The sequence below is a fragment of the Urocitellus parryii genome, chromosome 9, assembly GCF_045843805.1.
Source record: "Urocitellus parryii isolate mUroPar1 chromosome 9, mUroPar1.hap1, whole genome shotgun sequence".
NCBI lineage: Eukaryota > Metazoa > Chordata > Mammalia > Rodentia > Sciuridae > Urocitellus > Urocitellus parryii.
In genome coordinates this window covers 22684770-22711815 of record NC_135539.1, presented here as the reverse complement: position 1 = coordinate 22711815, position 27046 = coordinate 22684770, and the positions used below count along the sequence as shown (strand labels likewise).

At 44.1% G+C, this 27046-nt stretch overlaps 1 protein-coding gene across 3 annotated transcripts in view; it reads right to left on the bottom strand.

Moving 5' to 3' along the window:
* Tpst1 (tyrosylprotein sulfotransferase 1) overlaps positions 1–27046 on the bottom strand; it is a 112687-nt gene that overhangs the window by 7343 nt on the left and 78298 nt on the right. The gene's annotated exons all lie outside the window — the stretch shown is intronic.

Below are 27046 nucleotides of genomic sequence, written 5' to 3'. Positions count from 1 at the left end.
ATGTGTGCCAATGTATGCCAGTGACCCCAGCATTACGCAGAATTATAAATAAAAATGTATGAATTTTTTTAAAGGGGAAGATGCCTGAGGTTTTCTCCTTTCAGCATCACGTAGGGAACAAAGGCTGACACTGGAGAAAGCCCTTTCCTCTGACCAAGAGCTTCTCCCTAGTGCAGGAAGGCAGCGGCCACTCTGCTTGCAGAGCAAAGCCAGGTATGGATTTCCCTGGGGAAAAGAACATGCCTTGGACATTCTGCTCCCACCAGCCCTCAGAGTGCTCTGCTGAAGGCAGGAGGCCAGGGATGCAGACCCCCCCAGGGGCCCACAGTGGGCAGCAGCAGCACGGTCACTGGAGAGCCCCTTGTGTAGCTGCACCCTCACCTGTGGGGATGCCACTGCCACAATTCCTCCCTGTACAACCAGCTTGTGGTGGTGTCTGACTGGAGCTGACGGCTGCCTCCTGTGGCTATATTACATTAATAAGCTCCTGGGTCCAACCTCCAGCTCTGTAGCACAGCAGTGCCCCCTAGACTCCGACCTCCAGCACTGCAGCACAGTCTATCCACTGGTGAGCTTAGGCCATTCACTTTTTCAATGGATGACTATCTTATCATATTTATAATTATTTTCCATTGGTGACTTTTTCTTTCTTCTTCTACTGTCTTCTTCAGTTTTACTGGAGCGTTTCGTGATTTCATTTTCTCTCCTCGTTAAGCATATTAAGTACGCTGTTCTTCAAAAAATTCTGAGTCTCTGCCCTTGAGTTTGCAATACATATTTACAACTCATCTTTGCCCATTTCCAAATGGTGCTGCACTGCCTGCGGGTGGTGAGATCCTCTCACTGCCCAGCACTCCCTGCACTCACAATACTGCTGTCACTTACTCACTGATTCATGAGCTATAATTACCAAATATATGGCTGCTACTACAGTTCTGAATAAACTGTTGTCTGTCAGATAGCTAAGAAGTTTACTCTCATTCCTTCACTAGAGCTCTTCCTCTGTTTAGGTAGCTCTGGTTTCTTACCTACACCACCTTCCTCCTCTCTAAGGAACTTCTTGTGACATGTCTCTCAAGGAGATCTATTGGTGATGACATTCCTCCATTATTCGCCTAAGCAAGCCCTTCTTCAGTTATGAAAGATAACTTTGCTGGATACTGAATTTTGGGTTGATGGATTTTCTGCTTTAGGACTTAAGCTATTTGACCCCATTGTTCTCTCTCTCTCTTAAAAATATTTATTTTTAGTTTTAGGAGGACACAATATCTTTATTTTATTTTTATGTGGTGCTGAGAATTGAACCCAGTGCCTCACGCATGCTAGGTGAGCGCGCTACCACTTGAGCTACATCCCTAGTCCCTCTCTCTCCCTTTTTAAATTTTTTTAGGTGGACACAATATCTTTTATTTTTATGTGGTGCTGAGGATCAAACCCAGTGCCTCATGCATGCTAGGCAAACGCTCTACCACTGAGCCACAACCCCAGCCCCCCCCTTCTCTTTTTGCTTGCATGTATTCTGTGAACTTCTCCTACTCCTCCTTCTTTTGTTTTTTTAAACTTCTAGGTTCTTTCAAGATTGTCTTTCTTTTCTTCTTCTTCTTCTTCTTTTTTTTTTTTTTTGTACTAGGGCTTGAACCCAGAGGTGCTTTACCACTGAGCTACAACCCCAGCCCTATTTACTTTGAGTCACAGTGTTGCTAAGTTGCTTAGCACCTCACTAAGTTTCTAAGTCTGGCCTCTGACTTGTGATCCTCCCACCTCAGGTTTTTGAGTCAGTGGGATTATAGGTGTGCACAGCTGTCTTTGCTTGTCTGCAGTTTTTCATATGATATGCTGAGGTGTAAACATTTTTGGTCATCCTGTTTGGATCCTCTGAACTATAGGATCTGTGGTTTGATGTCTATCATTAATTTTGGAACTAGGCTATATTTACTCTACTGAAGGTATCAGATGCTAAAATTTTCTTTAGTGTGCCTGCTTTGTAGCTCTGTTGTTTCAGAGTTTCCCTAGAGACTCCTTCTTAAACTAGGGTGTAGAAATTGCAGGTCTGTCAGCGACTTACTGTTATTATGAGAGCCTGATGGGTGTGCTGTAAAATATGTGGGGTGGAGGAGTGTTCTATAGTGTGGGATTATAGCACAGGTCTCTTAATGACTCTCTGGCTGGGCTGTGACCTTCACCAGGGCTGCCTGGGCTCCCTACAACCTCCTCGGGTGAGACAGGAAGGCTAGAGGGGGCTGGAGTTGGGTGTCTATGTCCCCCAGGTCCTCTAGGCTCTGGTAAAGCCCAAGCCCAGCCTATGGAAGGACCCACCCCCAGGGCAGTCCACTGTTGAGGAGTGCTCTGAGCTTATATCAAAATGTCCACTTTCCCCCTCTCCCTGTCAGAAGCACTAGGAGACATTTTCCCAGATCTTTACTCAAAGAAGATGAGGATCTCCTACAAGTAATTTGTGATTCTCAATATACACCTTTCCCTTGAATTTTGGGGCAGCAGTTTGACCTGTGGCCTCAATTATGAGCGATATAAGACCTGATTTTTAGTTTGTAAAACTTTCTTTCTCTTTATCCTAGTATTCTACAATTTCATGTGCCTTGAATCTGGGCTTATTTTCTTCTCTCAGTGGTACTGAAGATGTCTATCCTTTATTCTTTCTTTCTTTCTTTTTTTTTTTTTTTTTTGAGTGAGTGTGGTCCTGGGGATCAGACAATCAGGGTCTCACACATACTAAGCAAGTGGTCGCTGGGCCACTATCTCAGCCCCATGGCCTTCTTTCATTACTTTAATAATTTCTTGCCCACCATTTTTCTGAAACTCTAGTCAGTCAAACAATGAACCATCTGAATTAAGTTTCTAAAAATCCTTACCCTTTCTGAGTAATCTCTTCATCTTTTTTATTCCACTGTCTAGGCAACTGCTCTATCATAAGCTATTTTTGTGGTATCTTCTAAGACATTTCCTCAACTTTATTTTTCCAATTCTTTTACTAATTTTAATTTAGCACTCATACTTTTAGTTTCCCAGTTTTTTGGTTCTGTGTTTTTATTTATTTATTTATTTAAATTTCAATTTTTTGGTGGTGCCAGGGACGGAACCTAGGGCCTTGTGCATATGGGGCAAGCACTCTACTAACTGAGCTATACCCCCAGCCCCGGATCTCTGTTTTTATTTTTGAAAGTAACATCTTGTTCAGTTAAAGTTTTCTTTTGCTCATGCACTCTGTGCTTCCTTTGCTCTCTCTCCAAAGGGGTGCTCTGCTAAGTCTGGAGATCTAGGCTGTGAGGTGCTCAAGCTCACTGGAGCCTACATTTGAGGGAGGGTCGAGTCCATGGCAGGGGTGCTTCCTGAGCTGGTGCTTTGCTCAGGATTTTGAGTACCCTGTGGCAGTTCTTTTCTTTGGGGTCATCAAGGTGCCTTATTTCCCATCTGCAGGAGGTAGTTGCAGGTAGGAAGCTTGATGCCAGCATTCTGGAGCTGGGCAGACACACAGAGCTGGAGGGTGGCAGCTAAGGTGAAGTAGCACCCTGGCTTTAATTCTGGACGCGTACCTCTGTGCATGGTGTTCTGTCGGTCTCCTCCTCTGTATGGTGTGTTGGGGTGCTTGGGTGAGAATTCTATTCCCGTGCAAACTTTTGACTCTTCCTACTTTTAGTATCAGACCTCCCCTCTCTCCCCCCCATTTGTAATGCCTGGTGCTTCTAATTCCTGAGAATCTGTGGGGTTGAGGATGAACTGTATTACTTCTTACCTCTTTGCTTGCATGTATCCCCCACTCCCTTTTCTTCCAGGTATTTAAGTCTGGCTATCTTCCACTCTGCTAAGTCATTTAACACTCCTACAATAGCTTTCTATTTCCATAGGTCAAGCTGAACAAGGAGGAGTGCTACAGTAATACTCAGTCTTCGGGATCTGTGTTGTTAGTGTACTCAAACAGTACGTCCAGTCTCTGAGGTCCAGGCAAGTGATCTGTGGATGGGGTTCAAGGGTCTGCAGAGGCTGGAGACCACCATACACAGCACTACTAAGTGGAAGAACACATTGCTCCTAGGAAAGAAATTCCATGTCATGTGAGAGAAAGGACCAGTAAGTAAGGCACATAATTCTCATGATGTTTAGTTTCACTGTTAATTATATGTAAGAGAGGGGAGCTGGTGAACTGAACTAGGGTTTTTATGCCCCCTTTCTCTGCCCCAAGCGCTCCTATTCTGTGAGTCTGAAGGGATTTTGTGGGGAGCCATTCTCACACGTGACTGGGCAACTCCCAGTTTGGGTCTGAGGCGTTCTGGCTGTGTCAGAACTTTCCCGGCCCTCTACTGATGAGAGAACCCGACCGTGTGGGGGTGTGACTGACCACTGACCCGGGGGCCCAATCATTGACCCTGACCTTGGAGTGCGGCCCCCCCAACCTTCATTGGATGGAATTCTCCCCTGAATTTCTTGTTCCCCAATAAAAGGCTACTCCCTGGCATGCTCCCTCTCTCTCTCTCTCTCCTGCTAGCCCTGAGTAATCCTTGCTGCCCTGCCAGGCGGTTAGAGGTGAGAACCAGAGAGGGGAGCCGTCTCGGACCTGGAAATAGAAATAAGGTAACTGAGTCTGTCTGTTTTATTTCGATCTCTGCTAGCTAACTTTTATGCCAAGAACCTCATTAATGAAACCATTGCGCTGGCCGCATGGTGGAATTGGCGCCCAACGTGGGGCATTCTAGATTAGTTAGATTGAGTGGGAGCGTGCTATAAAGATAAAGATAAAAAATAAAGATAAAGGAAGTGGTAACAATTTGGGTCACAAAAGTACCTGCAGATACTGAAGGAAAGAAACGTTAAATTAATTAAAATGGGAAATTCAACTTCTACGGATAAGAAAATGAATCTGACTATCTTAGACAGTATAATTAATCAGAAAGGAAAACAGATAAAGAAAACTCAGTTATTACAATTTTTAAAGATTATAGGCGAATATTGTCCTTGGTTTTGTGAACAAGAGTCTCCAGATTTACTTACTTGGGAGAAATTAGGAAGGAAGTTACAAAAAGTCTGTCTTTCTAATGAACTACCTGGAGGCATAGAAAATATTCAGAAAACTTGGACGGCTCTAGAAGTTTGTCTTTTTGAATATATGGGCCAGAGTTCTGGCCCCCTGAAGACCTGTTAAAAGGCATTCAGAGAGCTGTTAGGTCTATTCAAATGGAAAATCCGCCTGAGGCTAAGTTAATTCCCTTTCCCTTAAGCCATTTAAAAACAAAGGCTTCAGGGGCCAAGCCAAAGGTTAAAAATGTGAATTTAAACTTGCAAGATCAGGCTAGCCCGCAGGGAGATTATAGAGAGGAACATCATAGAGGAGAAACCTCCGAAATCCTAGAAAGCCCTCCGGAAGAGGTAGACGATCTTCCTGGAGAGGAAAATCTGGAAGAGATTCCTAGAGGGGCTCAGAGTTCTTCGCCGCCGCGTGGCTTAGAAGCCCAATTTCAAAATGGCGACAGCGCAGAGTCTGACCATGACTCGCAGTCTGAGGGAGAAGAATCAGATGTTGAAATTCAGGACTTACAGAGAAATTTTAACAGGCTGCGTTTAACACTGCCTGCCCAGGCTATTCGAATTCGGCCAGTACCTGCTAAAAGGACAAAATTTAACAGGTATGCTGGATTAACAATGACTTTTCTTACCCAAGTCTAGCGAGGTATTAAGAAGGCTCAAGAATCGGGGGAGGATACTAGCGGTTTTCAACTTTTTCCAGTTTTTGAGCAAGTTAATGAGCAAGATCAGAGAGTTAGAGTTCATGCTGTAATCCCATTTAAAACCATTAAGGAACTAAAAAGTGCATGTGAGACGTATGGTCCAAATTCACCTTTTGTACAGAGCCTGATAGAAAATATTTGCTCACAGCCCCTTCCTCCTAGCGATTGGATTTCTTTAGCCAGATCTTGTCTGAGCGGGGGAGATTTCTTGCTCTGGAGAACTTATTGGACTGATTTTTGTACTGAACAGGCAGAAAAGAACAAAAGATAGGATATAGAAACGCCAGTAGAAATGTTTCTAGGGATAGGTGATTTTGCTATTTAGAAAGACAGTTAAATTATGAATTTGTAGTATACAATCAAATAACTGATTGTGCGAAACGTGCCTGGAGGCAGATAGTCTCCAAAGACCAATCCAATTTAGTTCTTACCAAAATCAGACAGGGTGCCAGTGAAACTTACTCAGATTTCGTAGCCCGATTGTACCAGGCTGCAAACAGGTCGATCGGAGACCCGGGGGCGAGTGAGTTCATTGTTAGACAATTGGCATTTGAAAATGCAAATAAGTACTGTCAAGATATTCTCTGGCTGCACCGTAAAAAAGGGACAATTTCTGAGTTTATCCGCTTATGTTCTGACGTAGACTCTACCCATTTGCAGACAGTAGCTCTAGCCGCGGCACTAAAAGAAACTTTGAGGCCACAGGATTTAAGACAAAAGTCCCGTGGGAGATGTTACGTTTGTGGGAAAAATAATCATTTTGCGCATGAGTGTCGCATGTGCAATTTTATGTTCAGGGCTCCATCTACTGGCGATAATAGATATTGCAGGACTCAACCCCATGTGGCGGATCAAGATGGCGCGGATCAAGATGGCGCGGATCAGCCCACCTTCTCGACGTCATTTCCTCCTAGCGGGAGGACAAAAAACTTCCGTTCAGCCCCTCCCCGGGCTGAACAACAATACGGGGAATTCGAGGAGAGGTCGCACAGTGTGACGTCACTGGCGCTGACCAGGACAGCCTGCGATTTTTACCGGAACAGAGATCGCAGATAGTTTTCTTAGGACCTTCAAAGACAGTTGAATTAAATCCTGAAACAGGGCCAGAACAAATCCCTACTGGGATTTTTGGGCCGCTTCCTGATAATACTATAGGTTTAATTTTGGGACGTAATAATTTAAAGGGAGCCATTGAGATGATACCTGGTGTGATAGATTCAAATTTTAAAGGACAATTAAATGTTACTGTAAGGTCCAATTGTGCCCTAAGGCTCACTCCAAAGGATACATTTGCCCAATTAATATTATTGCCTTGTGACTCAGGAAGGCACCTGCCGGTAGATTCAGTTTCTAAACCGCCGGACAGAGTATACTGGTCACAGTTAGTACGACAAGAATGCCCTTTATTAGAACTTAAAATTAATAATAAAAAGTTCCTAGGAATAGTAGACACAAGTGCTGATATCTCTGTATTTTCTAGTAGATTCTGGCCTAGGAACTGGCCTTTACATGTAGCACCAGCTAACCTAGAGGGAATAGGACAGGTTTCACAGACTGCTCAAAGTGCCAACTATCTCCGTTGGGAAGATTCCGATGGGAACAGTGGAGTATTTAAGCCTTATGTGTTAGAGTCTTTACCAGCTAACCTATGGGGAAGAGATATTTTAGCCAAAATGGGATTGTTATTAGTTACTCCAAACTCTATAAGGTCAGTTGAGAAAGTTAATCAGAGGTATTTTCCTGGAGATGATAAGGAGACCCTTCAGGAAGAGTACCTGTTTACAAACCAGTCTCCATGACAAAGATTAGTAAATGCTCCAAGCCAAAATTTTTACTAGGGGCCCTGAGTACTTCCCCGATTGCTAGGAGCCACAGCAAAAATATTGATACAGGTACCTTTGGTTTAGGTGACTGCCAGCTAACCATTGAGATTATGATTATGTTAAGTTTTACATTCATATGAAAATTGGACTCCTGCTGTTTACCCTGACATGAGTTACTCATGTCACTCATGTAATGGAAGAGTTCCCATTGGTTGGGGAAGGATAGTAGGAGGGAATTTCCGGGGGAGGTGCGCGCGCCCGGTTCCGGTGACACACGTGGGTCGACCGGCTTGCTAGCAAGATGCACAGGGATCGCTGGCAGCTTTTTTAAATAAAGCTTTGTTTCCCGCTTGAGCGGTTCGTGTTTCTGTTTCTAGCCGGGTTGCTGGCGGCTCGTGCAGCCGGATTGCGGCAGCTCGTGCAGCCGGGTTGCAGCACCCGATCCCTAAGACAGCTGAAAAAATCACCTGGTTCACAGAGGAGCCTATATGGATTTCTCAGTGGCCCATCTCAGGGGAAAAGCTTAAGATAATTCATAGATTAGTTGAGGAACAACTTCAGGCTGGTCATATTGAACCAACGCTTAGTCCTTGGAACACACCTATTTTTGTTATTAAGAAAAAGTCAGGAAATTGGAGATTGCTACAGGATTTAAAGGCGATAAATCATGCAATTCGGCCTATGGGATCATTACAGCCAGGACTTCCCTCCCCCAAAGCCATCCCTTTAGATTATAGCTTGATGGTAATAGATTTAAAGGACTGCTTTTTCTCTATAAGGTTACATCCTGGAGATTGTGAAAGATTTGCTTTCACTGTCCCAGCAATTAATTTTAAGGAACCTGTTAAAAGATATTGCTGGAAAGTACGCCCCCAGGGAATGTGTAATAGTCCTACATTGTGCCAAAAATACGTTGACCAGGCGATAGATCCCATAAGAAATAGCTTTCCTGATGCATATATTATTCATTTTATGGATGATATATTATTGGCTCATGCTAATCCAGAGGTACTTTCAAAAATCTTTACTCAGTTAGAGACTTCGCTTACAGCAATGGGTTTATGCATAGCTCCTCAAAAAATTCAAAAGGTGTCTCCTTTTCAATATCTAGGTCAGGTAATTCGAGGACGTACAATCTGTCCTCAAAATCTTCAGATAAGAGTTAAGGAGTTACATACCCTTAATGATTTTCAAAAGCTTTTAGGAGATATTAATTGGCTGAGGCCATCCTTAAAACTAACTACTTCTGAGTTAAGTCCTTTATTTCAGATATTACAAGGAAATCCTTCTCCAACCTCTCCACGTCAGCTGACCTTAGAGGCTAAAACGGCTTTAAAAAAAAGTTGAACATGCAATTAAAAATGCACAGCTTACTAGAATTGATCCTAAAGAAATAGTGTATTTATTAATATTTCCAACTGAGCATATCCCAACAGGAGCCATATGGCAAAGATTAGGAGTTATTGAGTGGATTTATTTATCCCACTCCCCTCAAAAAACATTAATTCCTTTTCATGATTCTATAGTTCAATTAGTAATTAAAGGTAGGACTAGGATTTTACAATTAATTGGATCTGAGCCTGACATCATAATTATTCCATTTTCTGTTCAACAGACTAATTGGCTTTTTCAAACTTCTAGCTCATGGCAGATAGCTTTTGCTGATTTTCCTGGCCAGATAGATAGCCATTATCTTCGTGATAAGATTATACAATTTGCATCATTAATGTCACTTATTTTTCCAAAGATTGTACGTGCACATTCTATAGATGAAGCTTTATCGGTGTTCACGGATGGTTCTAACTCAGGTAAAGCAGGTTTTTATAGTCGTGTTCACACAGAGGTAATACAAACTTCTTATACTTCTGCCCAAAGAGCAGAGCTTCAAGCTCTGATTTGTGCCTTAGATTACTTTTCAAATGAGCCTATTAATATTTATTCTGACAGCTTATATGCAGTTGGAGTTACCAAAAATATTGAAACTTCAGGTATTGGGTATACTTCATCACAGGAGTTATTTGAATTATTTCATAATTTACAAAAGACAGTGCTAATGCGAAAGTACCCATGTTTCATAGGACACATATGTGCCCATACTAATCTTCCTGGACCTCTAGTTTCAGGTAATGACAAAATTGATAAATTAGTAGCTTTTTGTCAACAGATGTCTTCATATGACTGTGCACTAGCTTCCCATTCCTTGCATCATCAAAATGCTTCTAGCTTACTTAAAAAATTTAATATTACTAGAGAACAAGCTTGTCAGATTGTAATCCAATGCCCTAAGTGTGTTATTCACACTCCATCTCTGCCATCAGGGGTAAATCCCCGTTGATTAAAACCAAATCAAATATGGCAAATGGATGTAACTCATATTCCTCAATTTGGTAAACAATGTTATGTGCATGTCATAGTGGACACTTGTTCTAGATTTATTTTTGCCACAGAATGTGCTAAGGAAAATACTCAGCATGAAATTTCTCATTGCCTAGCAGCTTTTTCTGTTTTAGGGTGCCCTATGCAGATTAAAACAGATAATGCTCCAGCTTACGTAAGCTCTTCTTTTCAACAATTTTGCCAAGAGTTTAAAATTAATCATAAACAGGAATTCCTTATAACCCCCAAGGTCAAGCCATTGTGGAACGAGCTCATTTATCTATTAAGCTTCAATTACAAAAATTAAAGGGGGGAATAGGGTTGTGACTCCCCAAAATAGCCTTAATCATGCCTTGTTTGTTTTAAATTTTTTAAACTGTGACGCAGAAGGTCACACTGCTGCTGAGAGGCAAGTGTCTCCCTCAGTAACAGGCCCTTTAGGCAGAGTTTTGTGGAAAGATTTACAGACTGGTCAGTGGAAAGGCCCAGACCCAGTGATTATGTGGGGCAGAGGTCATGCTTGTATCTTCCCAGAAGGTGCTTTTCGTCCTATCTGGGTGCCTGAACCTGCTATCAGACATGGAAGAGATAGAACCCAGATTCAAGCGACTGAGGATCGACCCGGAGGAGCCCCTACCCAGAAGGAGCAGATATCGGAAAAGGATGAAGAAAGACCAGATTGAACCAGCCGAAAAGCTGGTTTCATGGGAAGACGTGAAGAAGCTAACAACCCAGGCTTCCCGAATACTTCGACACCTAGGAGAGAACAGGACCCCAGTGATGATGGTAGCAACAGTAATTGCCTACTGGGCTGTCAGGTAAAGGGGAGCCAAGTAGACACTTACTGGACATATTTCCCACATCCACCCCTGGTACACCCAGCTGTGTGGACTGGAGAATCTATTCCAGTATTTACTAATGACTCATTCATGATGGGAGGATTTACAGATACTCATATTACTCCCAATCATGTGACTAGATTTAATTATTCTGGCTACAGTACCCAATTACCTTTGTGTTGGTCACTCGATAAACATGCTGGCTGTCTGAAAGTATCATTCGAAGAAAAGACAGCGATTGGTAGACCTAGACTGACAAATAATTCTATTTATGGGGACTTAAAACCTTATACAAGATCAGTAATTAAGATGGGACTTTCCCATAACAAGCCAGTCATTTCTGCTAAACCTCCACCAATACCCCACTGTCCAAATAGTTCTACAATTGAAATTGGCACCTTTCCTAGATGGATGGATTGTGTAAATACCTTTCCTGTACAAAATAAGGTGTCTAAAGATAGTGGGTATATTTTAGACTGGTCTCCAAGATAAGAGACAATTATGAAGAAATTCTGCTATGACACCTGCAGGATTTGTTAGTAATATTTTGACTTATAGTGAAGGAGGTGTTCAAAAGGATGTTTGGCGTTTAATTGCTGCCTCAGAATTCTTACATTTTACAGATAAACCTTTACCAAAATTTGTCGGCAAGAACTGTAAAGAGGGATCTTGCTATGGCTTACGAGCCTGTGTCCAACCTCCTTATGTTTTAATTATTGGAAATGTAAAAGTTAAATGGATAGATGACAGATATATTGTTACTTGTAATAAATGTAACCTAACCAATTGTATTACTAGGTATAATGGAGGAAAAGGAGTGCTGATACTTCATCAGCCCTCTTTCGTTTTATTACCTGCAATATTTCAGAGCCATGGTATGCTGATACTGGTTTACAAGTCTTGCAACAAATCCATGCCCAGTTAGCAAGACCTAAACGTGCTATTGGAGTTATAATTGTTGGTGTTTTGGTGCTAGTCTCTTTTATTGCCTCAACTGTCTCTGCGTCTCTGACATTGTCTCAGAATATTCAGCATGCAAAATTTCTTAATAATTTAGCTCAAAATACTTCCAAGGCTCTGCACAATCAAGTAAATATTGATGAAAGGATTGAAACTAAATTAAACGCCTTAGAGGCGACTGTTATAGACATAGGTAATGAACTTTCAGCCTTAAAATTTAAAGAAAGGCTTAAATGCCATGCTAATTATAAGTATGTATGTGTTACAGCTGCCAAATACAATGCTTCTCTGTGGGATTGGGAGAAGGTTAAAAACCATTTGTTAGGTATTTGGCAAAATAGTAATAATAGCTTGGATATTCTGGAACTTCATCACCATATCCAAGACATTCAAAATAATAGAGCTGATTTTTCGGATCCTTCTTCTTTGGCTAACCAAATATTAAAGGAGTTGAATGGATTCAACCCTGGAAATATTCTTAAACACTCTGCTTGGTACATTATTGGATTATTCTCTTTGCTGTTAATTCTCTTTTGTGTTGTAATCATAGGATGGTGAGTCTTCGGAACAAGAATACAGAAACTCCAGAGAGTGAACCGCCGCCTCATTGTTAAGAAAAGAAAGGGGGGATATGTGGGAATTTCTCTAAGCCTGAATATCCCAGGAACTGCTTTCCTCTTTCTACTCTTTCCTCTTTCTACCAACAGAACACCATGCACAGAGGTACGCCTCCAGAATGAAAGCCAGGGTGCTACTTCACCTTAGCCGCCACCTTCCAGCTCTGTGTGTCTTCCCAGCTCTCTAGAAGGGCTCCCAGTCTTCTATATAATGAGTTACAGAGGTTACCACAATTCCGTCAATTATCTTACAGAGCAACACACATAAGAATTAAAATAAATGCATAAAAATATGAGCTCCACATATTTGACACGGATCTTTAGCTTTTACTTTTGCCAATGACAGTAACTTCCACATAACAGGATTTGGCTGGCAACAGATCACTGCCAAAGAAATGACTCAAACAACAAAGTGAGCAGTGTTCCTGTTTGGGGCCTGTGGACTGAAATCAGGGGTAATAACTGCACTGAAGGATGGTCTTCAGCTGAAGATGACTTCAGTTCCTTCAGTTCAGAGCTGAAAACCCAAGAGGAAGTTTTGCACACTGAGATCCCGTCTTTGGCATTCGTGGCTCTGTGCGTCCGGTGGCTGTGTCCACACAACTAGGGCATGGCAAGGTGGTGCTCCCTCTAGGATGCGGCCACCCCAGGTGGGAAGCCAGCAGCAGAGCCTGTACAGCCTCCAGCTGACATTCACAGGCAGCGAGGACTCGAAGCAGGCCTGTGCTGCATTGATGATCCCTGAGACACTGCAGCTGCACCAAGGGCCCTGAGCCAGGCGGCCAGCAGAGCTGTGCCTGGACTCCTGGTCACGGAAACTGTGAAGTGACACACCTGTGGTTCTGAGGTGGTTTGCTGTGCTCCAGCAGACAGATAGGGACCTCCAGGTGTCAGGAAGGCAGTCACAGGACAAAGGCAGAGCCGAGGGAGGACTCTGGGGGCCGTGGGTGGCAGCTGGGCTTAAGGAGAACACTGGGACATCTGACTAGAAACTGGGGTGGGGGTGCTTGTCAAGCAGCAGCCCATACTCCAACCACTCTACCTGTGTACACTGGTAAGACGTCAAAGCCTGGCTCACAAAGCAGCTGGCCAGGCCATGGAGGTTTCCCTGTCATGTGCTGAGGGTGGCTTCCCCTAATATGCACAGTGAATGGCAAGAGGAGAAAGGGAGGCCAACAGAGGAGACCAGAGGGAGGGAAATGAGCCAGGCAGTGGAGGCTCGGAACACCCAGGGCCACTCGCAGTGCTGATGGAGCAGCGAGGCAGCACCCTGTGCCATGTCTGCTGCCTCCTCAGTGTGCTTCCCACATGTGGCCTTGTGGCCTCTCCATGCACCAAGTGACAGGATCATGGCATGACTTACGATTCCTCATTCCTGGTGGGGAGTGCTCTGCCAGGCGAGCAAACAGGTCCCACCCAAGGATGAGGAGGTGGGATCTGCAGGCCACTGTGCGGCCCACCACATGCAAGCAGCAGGCAGCAACAGCATGCCTAGACCCCTGCAGCTCATCAACGGTGACTCGGGCAAGTGAAGGGCACATGCATCTTTAGATCTTAATGGAGCGGGTGACTGGGGGCTTCTCACAGTCTCAGAAACAGAAGTACAGAAGGACCCTGACACCACAACTGTCCAGGAACTAAAACATAGCAGTACGAAACAAGGCAACACCAGATACCTCCTGTGGGCACTAGGGAGCAACAAGCCAATGGGCCATGCTACAGCAACAATACAGCGAGAACAGGAGAGGTGTGTGCCCCCTGTACCACGCATCAGTTCCTCATGTGAAAACACAGAGAAGTCGGGAGATCAAAGCTCAGCACATAGACGCTGCCCACACAAGGCTCACGAGGGGTGGCCTACAGGACACACTGTTTGTGCGTGGGGTGGACTTTTTTTTTTTTTTTTTTAAAGAGAGAGTGAGAGAGGAGAGGACAGAGAGAGAGAGAGAGAGAGAATTTTTAATATTTATTTTTTAGTTCTCGGCGGACACAACATCTTTGTTGGTATGTGGTGCTGAGGATCGAACCCGGGCCACACGCATGCCAGGCGAGCGCGCTACCGCTTGAGCCACATCCCCAGCCCCAGCGTGGGGTGGACTAAGTGGACTCAGGCTGCAGCTCACTGTGTAAGAGGCAGGAATTGGATTAGTCATAATTCTTGGTTCCTGGCACACTTTCATCCTAACTCCATGCATAGCCTGCTGTTATTTATTTAGTAATATAATTCATTATTTTTAGTAATGTAATGAACATTCCCCCTTGAGGAATTACACTTGCTAGTTTCACAAGAAGAGAAAACATGCAACTGCAGCCAGATATTCTAATGTAGGAAGGGATCCAGAGTTTGAAATTTATATCTTTAATCCCTCCAGGCTCTTGTGGCCACTATAGGCTTATGATCTCCAAAACACACATACTGTAAAACAGCTGATAGCATGCTTGTTTACATATTCTCATTTTTCTGGAATTATTTTGGCACCTTTGCAAATCTCAGACTTGGCCCTGAGAAGTGCAACAGTCTCATCCTGTCTGGAAACAACAGGATAAATGTTGTTAATACTTCTTATATCAAGAAGAAAACAAATTATCAGCCCTAAAACATACGATTCTTTTTTAAAAAAATATTTTTTTTGGTAGTCAATGTACCTTTATTATTTTTTATTTATATGTGGTGCTGAGAACCGAACCCAGTGCCTCACACATGCTAGGCAAGCGCTCTACCACTGAGCTACAACCCTAGCCCTCAGAAGCATAAGATTCTACTCCAAAACATTTTAAAGAAAAAGAAATGTTTCAGTGTGATGACTTTTGGGTGAAGTTGGACAAAATGGCCTGAAATGTGAATTTAACTGGAAATGTACAGCAACTGCAAAATAGAAACCTCTCCTTACTGCAGAAAGCAGTAGACACTATAGGAAATACAACATTGAGACTTGGATTTTCTAGGGAAGTCTGGGCATTAGACATATCCAGACACTTCTAAAAAGACATATGAACGGCAACACAGAAACACATACAAAACCGCTCAACATCATTAGCTACCAGGGAAGCTCAAATCAAAACTACCCACACGGCCTCTCCAGAAGGAAGCAACAAGGCTGGGCAAGGGTGTGCAGAAGTGGGCACCCTGCTTGCTGCTGGTGGGAATGTAGCTTTGGAGCACCATATGGAGAGACATGGAGAGCCCTCAAAGACCGAAGCTTCTGGGGCTCCAGGCGAGCTAAGCAAGGTTCTCCTCGGAGCCGCCACTTGACGCAGCACAACTGGGTGCACAATCAGAGGAAATACAACCCGCCCGCCTTCACTGCAGCACCCCCAGTGTTCACTGCAGCACCCCCCCCCAGTATTCACTGCAACACCCCACCCCCCGCCAAGAGGTAGTGTCGAGCCTCGAGGAAGAAACCCCAATACCTGCAACAGCACAGATGGCACTGGAGGCTGCGGTCCTGAGTGGAAGAAGGTGGCACAGAGAGGCAAGGACTGAGTGGTCAGGCCCACATCCCCACACTGGCGAGAGCCATCGTATAGATGCTCTCGTGGGTCTCCTTTAACCTGCTTCACAGCAGAAAACTTATTAAAGGGCTGGGGCTGTGCTCAGTGGTAGAGCGCTCACCTAGAATGTGAGAGGCCCTGGGTTTGATCCTCAGCACCACATAAAAATAAATAAGTGAAATAAAGGTTTTGTGTCCATCTACAACTAAAAAATAAATATTAAAAAAAGAAAGAAAACTTGTTACAGCGTGGCTTGAGTCTGTGTTCTGCCCAGCCTCCCTGTGTCCTGATGGGCCTGGCACACTCACCTCTGGAGCTGCCTGCGGGACCTTGCCCACATCTGTGCTTGGGCCTGCACCTGCACAGGGCTCTCACCTTCGCTCCGCCACCGCTGCTGCCACCCTGCTGGTCGTCCTCAAGGACCCCGCTCAGGCAGTTCTCTCATTTTTTGTTTGATTTTCACTGAATTTGTCTATTCTTCCTCAGCATCTTGTTATGGGTCAGACACAAAATCTAGGTTTCTGTTTTTTGTTGTTGTTTTAGATATTTCCATGATCAAGAAATATCAAGGGGGGGTGGTTCTCCCCCACCCCATACTGGGGATTGAACTCAGGGGCACTCACCACTGAGCCACACCCCCAGCCCTATTTTGTATTTTATTTAGAGATAGGGTCTCACTGAGTTGCTTAGTGCCTCACTATTGCTGAGGCTGGCTTTGAACTCACGATCCTCCTGTCTCAGCCTCCCAAGCCACTGTGATTACAGGCATGCATCACTGTACTCAGCAAGAAAATGGTTCTTACTCCAGCATTTAAAAACTGAATCCAGATAACTTTTTCTAATTTTAGGTGATTTTAATGAAGGTATAATATATAAGGGAAAATGTGGAAACCATAGGTGAATGAGCAATGAAATTTTATAGACTGAAGACAGATGAAGAAACAGAAACTAGCCACACATCTCTGTCTGGCCTTGATGTGATAAGGCCTCTGTATGTTGCAGACACAGAACCAGAAGCTAGGGGAGGCTGTGGTGGAGGGGAGGCTGAGGTGGAGGGATCGCTGGAGCCCAGGATTTTTGAGCCCAGCCTGGGCAGCATGTCTCAACAAGTAAACTGCCAGCACAGTGGACAGACTCTCTCTCCAGTCACTGGTGCTTTCCTCATGAAAACAAGCCAGGTCTGCACTTCCTGGGCACCAAGAAGGCACTGTGCTTCTGTGACTACCCATCCAATGCCCAGATCCCTGCAGTGACCATCCTGACAGACCAGAGAATTGTGGTATAAGACGTCCCACACCAAACTTCACAGGATGCTGCAGAAGCACTGGCATCTGCTTTCGAAATAAAGCGAAACACAGGAGAGGAAGAGAACTGTCATGCTGGGAGAGCACCCAGCTCTGTGGTGGCTGTTTGAAGGGGCATCAAATGTTAAAACAATGGAATGTGAATTTCTCTAACTATAACCACTAGAATACAAAGCTTGTCACGTCTGTGCGCACAAATAAAAGAAATGAGAAACTAAAGGTAAATCATACCTCAAATCCAGTGGTAGTTGGAACAGTCCTACCATGGCACAGGAACCCAACTGAGACAACAGAGTCAACCTACCTTGGGGCTGAGCTGTGGCTCAGTGGCAGAATGCTTGCCTAGCACATATGAGGCCCTGGGTTCGATCCTCAGCACCTCATGAAAATAAATAAATAAAATAAAGGTATTGTGTCTAACTACAACTAAAAAAATAAATATTAAAAAAAGGGGGACCAGGCTGGGGATGTGGCTCAAGTGGAACGCGCTCGCCTGGTATATGCGGGGCGCTAGGTTCGATCCTCCACACCACATAAAAATAAAGATGTTATGTCCACCGAAAACTGAAAAATAAATATTAAAAAAACTCTCTCTCACAACAAAAAAAAAAAAAGAAAAGAAAAAAAGGGGGGGGGACCTATCAGGAGCCCACTGAGACGTGTCACAACCATGGCCAGGGCGGAGCTAGGAACCAGGACTTGAAAGTGAGACCCCTCTTGACACCTGGTTTTCTTCTTTTGAGGGGCTGGTTTTACTTGAGGAACAGAATGCCTTTTTAAAGTAGCTCAAAAACACAGGAAGTCTAGAGAGGAGGTGGAGGTCAGGCTGAAGCTAGGTTCAAGGCCCTTGATTTCTGTTTTCTTCTTTCTGTCATCTCCAGTGTGTTACAAAGTGGCTGCAACAGGGCCAGTTCAATGTCCTTTCATAGCAATGTTCAGAAGCAGGAAAAAATGGGTAAACTTTCTTCATACGACTCTTATCCGCAACAGTTGGGTCAGAAAACTGCTAACAAACACCTCCTCACATAAACATGGCCAGAAGAAACTGGTCCATGGCCATCCGTCTACAGGGAGTCCTAGGAAGTGCAGCTGATGTTTGAGCTTCCCTGTCTCACACCTGCTGTGCCTCACGCCCTGGGGCCCTGGCCAGGGGGACAATGCTTCTTCTCTTCATTCCACTTCTGAAACCCAGGAAAGGGTCCCAAGACAAGTCTGGGAGGACTCTTAGAGGGCAGGGTCACTGTGCTGGATGAATGACAACTCCCACCACCACCTCTGTCCAAGGCTGGCATGAACCCCCTCCCCACACAATGCCAGTAGGGGTTTCTCACTGAAGGAGACCCATGTGAGATGGCTGTTGAGAGCCACAGCCAAAGGGGCCCCAGTCTGGGCACAGACTGCGGCAATGGCAATGGCAGAAATCAGGCCACTACTCTTGGAGGACCAAGGCAAACAGCAGCTTCCCCACGGCCAGAAACGAACGAGTTGATCTGGTGGAATGGAGAAGTGGAAAATGGGTGTTGGGCTGACTCAGTGGTAGAGAGCTTGCCAAGCAGGCCCTGGGTTTGATCCCCAGCATCACGAAAACATCAAGTAACTAACTAAATAAGTAAAAGTGGTCAGTGGAACAAGAGCAGTTCATGGTAAATGAGGCAAAACAGCTTCTTAATTTATTACGTGCAGTCACACATACCCACAAAAGACAGGCTGTGAGTAAACAAGTAACAGCACTGGAAGTGCACAGTGGAAACAGCAGGAGAGAACCCAGGGCTGTGGCCTTGCTTCTGTGTGTCCTGCAGAACAGGGAAAAGAAGTGGGGGCTGCACAATTTCAACCACTACCTCAGGTCGGAGACGCGGTACCAGGAAGCTTCTAAGAATGCCCTGAACAGACCCCTATAGCATACAGCCACTGGATCAAGAGTTCTGAAAAATAAGCCCAAAGTGTGATCCTACAGGTGGTTCAATACAACACTAATGGAATTCACAGCCATGCAGCCTCTCATATTAAAGTTAATTAAGCTCAAGATCTCGAGTCTTTAAATTTTGCTGAGAATTTTGCACCAGCGAAACCTATTGCGCTGCTTGGGGTTTTGGAAACAACAGATAGCTCATTCACCAAGCGGTCCTAAGGGTGATATTCTGAGAAGGTTCAGAACAAGAGGAGACTATGCAAGCAATCAGCTGCCTTGCTGCTGCTGTGCCTCCGAGGCTGTTCAGGAGACCCTGGGGCTGGAGTGTAAAGCATCACCCAATCCTATGGATCACTGTCCTTCTGGGCGCCTCCCAGAGGTCACCGAGCCCTCTGCTACTCGGCACAGAAGTCCAGCAGCATATGACTGCATGTTTGGCCTGGAAAAAGAAATGGCTGGAGCTATGGGTATACACTAATTGTACTGGCCCTGTTGTAGCCACTTTGTGACACACTGGATTTGACAAAAGAGGCAGTAGCTAATGGTTCGGCTGGAAAAGTAAAAAAACTTAAGAAGAACAAGGCTGGGAAACTTGTGACCAAGGGATATGCAGAAGAGTCTGTTGAGGGGCTGGGCAGGGGTTCAGCGGTGGAGCACTTACCTAGCATGTATGAGGCACTGGGTTTGACCCGCAGCAGCACATAAAGATAAATAAATAAAACTAAGGTATTTTTTAAAAAGTCTGTTGGTAAGGGTTCCTACCTAGGACACAGTGCAGGCAACTCAGCAGGAGGCTCCCAGTGACCCAGGGACAAGAGACCACAGGGTCTCTTTTAAAAAAATCGAATGCACTCCAAGGAGCTCTGTTCTGGGCGGAGCGCAGGCCCCAACAGACACTGCTTTCATCAGAACAAGGAGGAAACATTGGATGAACTCCACTGCGTATTTTTCCTTAGAGCCATCAAGGAGCAGGGATGCAAAGAAGTCTAAATGAATCAAATTCCAGAGAAGGACAAGTTCTTCTTAGGAATACTGAGCAAAGTATCTTTCTACCATGAATGGCCAGGCTGGGTACAGGTGGGCAGAGAGGCAAATTTAGAGATAAAAACATTTTGCTTAGACAAAAAGAAATAAGCCAAGCTTTAGCAACAGTGTGAACTGCTACGCAGATTAGAATCTGGAATCTGGAGGAGCTCCAGATGTAAAACTAAATCTCAGGGCCTGATCACTGTATCTGGGGGACTCTGCTGAGTACGGCTGGTGGGACCAAAGCTGGACACAGAAGATCTCCCAGTCTGGTGTGGCTTGGGTCCAGGGTCCTGCTGCAGGTGTACTGGAGAGATGAAACAACTTAAGGTCTAATCCAGCTTCCTCCCAGCTGAAATCTTGATGAAAATCAAGAAATGAGACCCTTGCCTATAGCACACAGGAATCTAGGGATTGGACTGAAGGTCAAATCTCCACAATCTCATTTGAATTCAGAGGTAAACTGAAGCTAAGGGTGTTGTTCAGCTCCAGCTCAGCTAACCGCCAGATTCCCTTCCTCAACCTAGCTGCATGAAGGAGGGGAGAACATGCACTCTGGGGAAAATAAAACAAACAATATTGTTTAGTTCATTTGCTATCTATTTATAACAAGAAGTCCAGCATGAAGGCAAAACTTCTAAGAAGAAGCAAGTAAGTAAAACCCATAACTAAGGGAAAAATTAGCAGAGAGCCATGCATGAAGACTCTAAGACTGTTATCATGACTATGATAAAGAATGCAGGAAGAAGAAAGAATGAGGGAAGAGAGAGGAAGCTCAAGGACTGGAAAATAATCTGAAATGAAGAAGTCACCAGAGGAGTTGAACAGCAGACTAGACACAGAAGGCAGACCCAGGGAATTCAAAGACAGGTTAATTAAGAACTAATCAAAGCTGATGCCTGACCTGAAACAGAAGAAGCAAGAATCAGTCAAATTGGTACATTATTGTTAAACTGCTGAAAACCAAATACAAAGGGAAAATCTTACAGTATGTGTTTGGCAGCTTTTTCTTGCAGGACAAAACACCTGAGAAAATCCACATGGAGGAGGAAGGACCTGTTCTGCTCGTGGTTTCAGAAGTCTTAGTAGTCCAGGGTCAGCTGGCTCCACTGCTTTTAGACCTGTAGCAAGGCAGAAGCATTATGGCAGAGCATGCAGGGGAAAGCTGCTCGGCTCACGGCACCCAGGAAGGGCTGGGGAAAGAGAAGGGGGCCAGGGACGATATACAATCCCCAAGGACTCACTCCCTTCAACTAGAAACACCTCCCAACAGTCCATCCAGCTATCAGCTCATTGATAGATCAACCCCTTGATGAGGTTAGTACTCTCACTCCCAGGAGCCCCAGCTCTGAACACTTGCTGCCCTGGGGACCAAGCCTGCAACACATAAGCCTTTGGGGGACATTCTTATCCCAAGCGAAAGATAGCAGTCAAAGCAAAGCAAAGCAAAGCAAAGCAAAGCAAAATAACTCTTCATTCATAAGAATGTCAGCTGACCTCCCATCAAAAACATTGTGGAAGACAATAAAATAACAAATGTTACAAGTAAAATAATACAAAAAACCCCCCTGTCTACATAGAATTCTATGTCCAGCAAAGATATTCTCAAATAATGAAGAAAAAAGGCATTTTCAGCTTTAAAAAAACAAAACCAAAAAAACTCCCCAAAGAGTTACTAGCCTTCATATGCTCACTGTGAGTATGCTCAAGGAAGTTATCAGGCCAAAGAGGAAATGTCCCAGGTGAAATCTGCATCTTCAGAAAAGAACAGAGACAAATTGTGGCCCACAAAGCATAAGATACTATCTGGCTTTTTACAGAAAGATTTGCAGCTGTTTTGTTCTACAGCAACCTTAATTAAAACAAGAAATTACAGCTAAAAGAAGGAGATAATATCCAAGAAAAGATAAAAGGAAATCATCTAAAAAATTTTAGATTAACCCAACAGAATTCAGGAAAAGAGAACAAAGGAACAAAGACAAATGGTCCCAATTAAAAACAAATAGCTGGGCTGAGGTTGTAGCTCAGTGGTAGAGCGCTTGCCTAGCGCGTGCAAGGCCCTGGGTTCGATCCTCAGCACCACATACAAAAATAAATAAAATAAAGATGATATTGTGTCCAAATAAAAATAAATATTTTAAAAAACAAAACAAATAGCAAGTGGCAGTTCAGGCCCAGCCAGATGAGTGATGACATTAAGTGTAAGGGATTCCATACTCCACTTAAAATGCAGGCTGTGAAACCAATTTAACAATACCAGGGTTACCAATGTATCAGCAACACACCTGAAATATGAAAGGCTTACTGGGGAAATAGGCCATTCACGTGCACACAAAGACAATTGCATCTAGCTATGCCTGTGAGGGAACAAGTCTGAACAGTAAGTTTGATCTGGGACACTGAATCTCACATGAGGCCCCTTAGAAATTCCAGGAAGTTTCACAGAAGCAGCTGGAATGTGAACCTGGGGCCTAATAGGAAACAGGGTCCCCATCACGGTGATAAGAGCCACAGAGTAGAAAGTGGGATTCAGGAGACTACACAATGCAGAAGTCCTAACCTGATGGGCTTCTGGGGCATCTATGAATCCACTGAAACCATAGGTAGAATTCTGTGCAGGATATGTCTGCATTTTTGAGGTAGGCATTCACAGGTTTCATTAGGTTCTAAAATAAATTCCTAAATCTAAAAAGCTTAAGAACCAATGGAGGAGGGAGAGGCTGAGGAGAACCTAGAGGGCACTATGTATTAAACTGTGCAGCAACTCTGGAGTTAGACCACGGTGGGAAAAGGCATGGAACATATTAGCAGCTCACTTCCAGCTTGCCATGTGAGTCACACAGCCACAAAACACATGACTTTCCATTCAAAACTGGGCAAATTGTCCCTGAAATGAGCTGACTCAGACATCATTACTGTTGGACTCCCCACAACGGTATGAAAACCGTCTTTGTAACCTAGAGACTGAGATTCTGTTTTCCTAATCCAAATGTGAGTTTTCTCCTCCCCTCACCCCATAAATCAGGGACCATTTCCCCAGCCACCTTCCTTTTCTGGAGCCCACCTCTAACAATCAAGTCTCTTTGCAAGCAGGACTTGCTGAAACCCAGGGCCACCAATGCTGGCTACATTAGCATTTGAGTTGCCACAGGCAGAAGAAAGCTCTGAAGAGCCTAGACTTGAGTGATACAGGTGATGCCTAACTGTAAATGTTGCAGCAAACAGTCTTGGAGAGGCGGCAAGCAGCACTCTGGGGCAGGAGGAGAGCTCCAAGCTTTAGTTTATGCGGAGGGTGGGGAGGTGGGGACACCATGAGGAGGACATGGGGAGGGGTGGGGGGAGAGGGGGGGAGGGGACAGAGGAAAACAAACACTCCAAATTCTGAGCCCTGATCTACAGTTTCTCATAATATTTACAGGTTATTTGGCATCATCTTAGACCTATTCTAACATTAGGGCTTTTTCCATCTTTTTAAAAAAAATTCCTAACCTATGTGGCTGAGGGCCTTATGCAGAGTCTCTAACATGAAGCATGCTCACAGAAACAGGTAATTCTGTTCACAGGTGTTACACTTCAAGAGGGAGTGGTCAGACTCCTGGGGCAGTAATTTATAATCCAAAAATGTAGGAACCCATGGTTAATTAGGCTTCCTGGAAAAAGGAAGAGAGAAAGAGAGGAGAGCAAACCAACCCCTTCCCCAGGCACTGGTTTCTTACCAATTTTTGTAATTCCATTCCACGAGCTATCACATAAGAACATTTATGAAACCCAATTTCAAGACACACAATGGCCTCTGTTGTGCTTCATTACAAAGGACTCAAAATACAATTATAGTTCACATTTTATCTTTTCTTCCTCAAAATTATTGTCAGTTAAGAGACAGGCAAAGACAAAAAAGAAGGAAAGAAAAGCTGTATTGCAGTGTCCTCTGAAACCCTTCCAGTCACCAGTGTGAAACCCATTCTTCAGTCACACGGACTCAAACCAGAGCAGCTTCCTGACTTGCCCCTCAGGAGCACTGAGAGCAGCATCGCCAAGCCAATGGTAGTGGGGAACCCACACTGGCTACTGCTCTGGGAAACCTTTGCAATGCCATGTAGTCATGTATCCTGGTTCATAAAGTCCCCCAGCAGAGGAAAGCTATAAATTACCAGTTACAGAAAGGCAATCAAGACTATGAAGGCAGGATGCTAGACTGATTTCTGCTTCATTTTTAGCAAGTTGTAGTTCACAAAACTTTAAATCACATAAAGCATTTTAAAAGTCAAGAGGCAGTACATGAAAGAATGTATACACACAGCTAATAACTAGAAAATGTTCAATTATGTTAGTCAATGGAACCTATTAAAATTAGCAAAAATCTAAAATAGAATCACCTCTATTATGCCGGTAATTTGAAAGTATTTTTTTAAATATTTTTTAGTTGTCAATGAATCTTTTTATTTTATTTATTAATATGCAGTACTGAGGATTGAACCCAGGGTCTCACACATGCCAGGCACCACGTGCTGTACCACTGAGCCACAACTCCAGCTTGAAAGTATTTTTTTAAAAAAATCTTGGGCTGGGGTTGTGGCTCAGCAGTAGAGCACTTGCCTAGCCCATGCGAGGCCCTGGGTTTGATCCTTAGCACCGCGTTAAAATAAATAAATAAAATAAAGGTGTGTGCGCCCAACTACAACCAAAAAATAAATATTTTTTAAAAATCTTATCAAGATATATTGAGCATCTTAAAAAAATCCCAGATGGTTGGACCTGGCTTACTCCCACTTTTATTAGTCTAAATGTAAATAAAAACCTAAAATTTAGTATTTCAAAGATGTTTGATACAGCATCGTCTGTCAAAGAGAAACACAAGAGAAAAATGGCAAGATGGACTGGGGACATTTACTAGGGAGATGTATTCTGTTTGCTCATCTATTCGTTCATTCACTGCTATGTTTCAGGAAGGACTGGCGATGGCTCCTGTGATGGTACACTGCATTATGCGTAAAAAAGCAGGCACACGATGGGAAATGTCCATCAGTACTAATAGGAAAAGGTTAGACAGAAACTGCGTGCATAAAGGAAGAAATATAACTTATGATCTTACCTTTGTTTAATAAAATGCAGAGGGCAGGGAATATACTAAAATATTAAGAATAGTATGTATCCAGGTAATATTATAAATAATTTTCATTCTTCTACCATTTTAATTTTATATAGTGAAAAAAAACCTTTTTATTATAAATATGTATACTTAGGGAGGTACTGGGGATTGAGTCAGGGGCACTTTACCACTGAGCCACAACCCCAGCTGTTTTAGCTATTTCACTGCTGTGACTAAAATATCTGAGCAGAATAACTGTAGGGGAGGAAGAGTTTATTTGCAGGTTCATGGTATCAGAGGTCTTGGCCCATGGAAGGTCGCTCTATCTCCTCAGGGCCCAAGGTGAGGCTAACCATCATGGCAGGAGAGCGTGGCAAGAGGGAAGCAGCTCACAATGTGATCAGGAAGCAGAGAGAGAGACTCCACTTTCTAGATACAAAATATCTACCCCATAGCCATGCTCCCAGTGAGCCACCTCCTCCAGCCACACCCCATCTGCCTCCAGCCACCAACCAGTCCATCCCATCAGAGGTTAATTCACTGACCCTGTCATTTCTCCCCTGCACCTTCTTACATTGTCTCACACGTGAGCTTTTGGGGGACACCTCACATCCATACCATATCACCAGCCCTTTTTTATTTTTTGAGAGAGGGTCTTACTAAGTTGCCCAGGTCTGCCTCAAAATTGCAATCTTCCTGCCTCAGTCTCCTGGGTAGTTGGGATTACAGGCATGTGCCACCACTGCCAGCTTGAACTTAAATTTTTATATTAAAAATGTTTATATGGGCTGGAGATGTGGCTCAAGCGGTAGCGCGCTCGCCTGGCATGCGTGCGGCCCAGGTTCGATCCTCAGCACCACATACAAAGAAAGATGTTGTGTCCGCCGAGAACTAATAAATAAATAAATATTTTAAAAAAATGTTTATATGTAAGTATAAAAAGGATAAAGATTACTTAAAGATAAGCTTATTTTCATATTCAGTGGTTTACAATAGACAGCCCTTCCTACATTGCCACAAATGAAGAACCGAAGGAGGAACTGAAAGTGACTAAGAGCAGGGGATCCACACGCGGATGGCCTCAGGAAACACATTTCACTGTCACCAGGTTTCCAACTAAGAGTACCAAAAGGAAGAGAATAAACAGATGACCCATCACAAGGCTATGGGGGAGGACACCGACATACACAAGAGAACATGGAAAAAGCTCTGGAGGTGGATGGTGACAGGAGCCAGCATGAAGGGCTCAGTGCTGTGGCACCACACCCTGGAAGATGGCTGAAATGGCACAGTGAGGTCAGGGATGTCCGACAACAGTTGTTGGAAAGAATGCGGAAGGTCTGCCTTGAGATGGCAGCAGCATTCACCCAGACAAGCCCTTTCTGGAAGAGTGCTTGTAAAAACACCAACCTGACCTGTACAAAGGACAGCTAACTGCCCGTGGCAGCAGCCGTCCCTCAGCTGGAAGGCTGGTGCGTCCGTGCATCCGCCTGTTCAGCCACTCTTCCCACATACTGGGTCCCGAGAGGTGGTGCCTCCTCTATACAAACACTTAAGAGGAACGTATCCACTAGATTTAGAGAAAAAGGCTTGAAAAGTAAGTCTTAATGATTCTGGTTTTATGCAAAGTTGTGGGAACTAGCTATGGACGAATCTCTCCAATGTGAGTACTACTCCTAGAAGGGGGTGGCACTCATTGAAGAGCTGTCCCCATGGTTCACAGGAACAGCCACAATTGTCTTTAAAATGCAGATTTCTGATAATAAAGCACTCATGCGCAGAATCACTCTAATTTAGAACAATTTTTTGATCATAAAAAAGCTAGAACTAAAATAAGGAAAAAGCCACTTGGAGTCCGACTGCGTGTCCA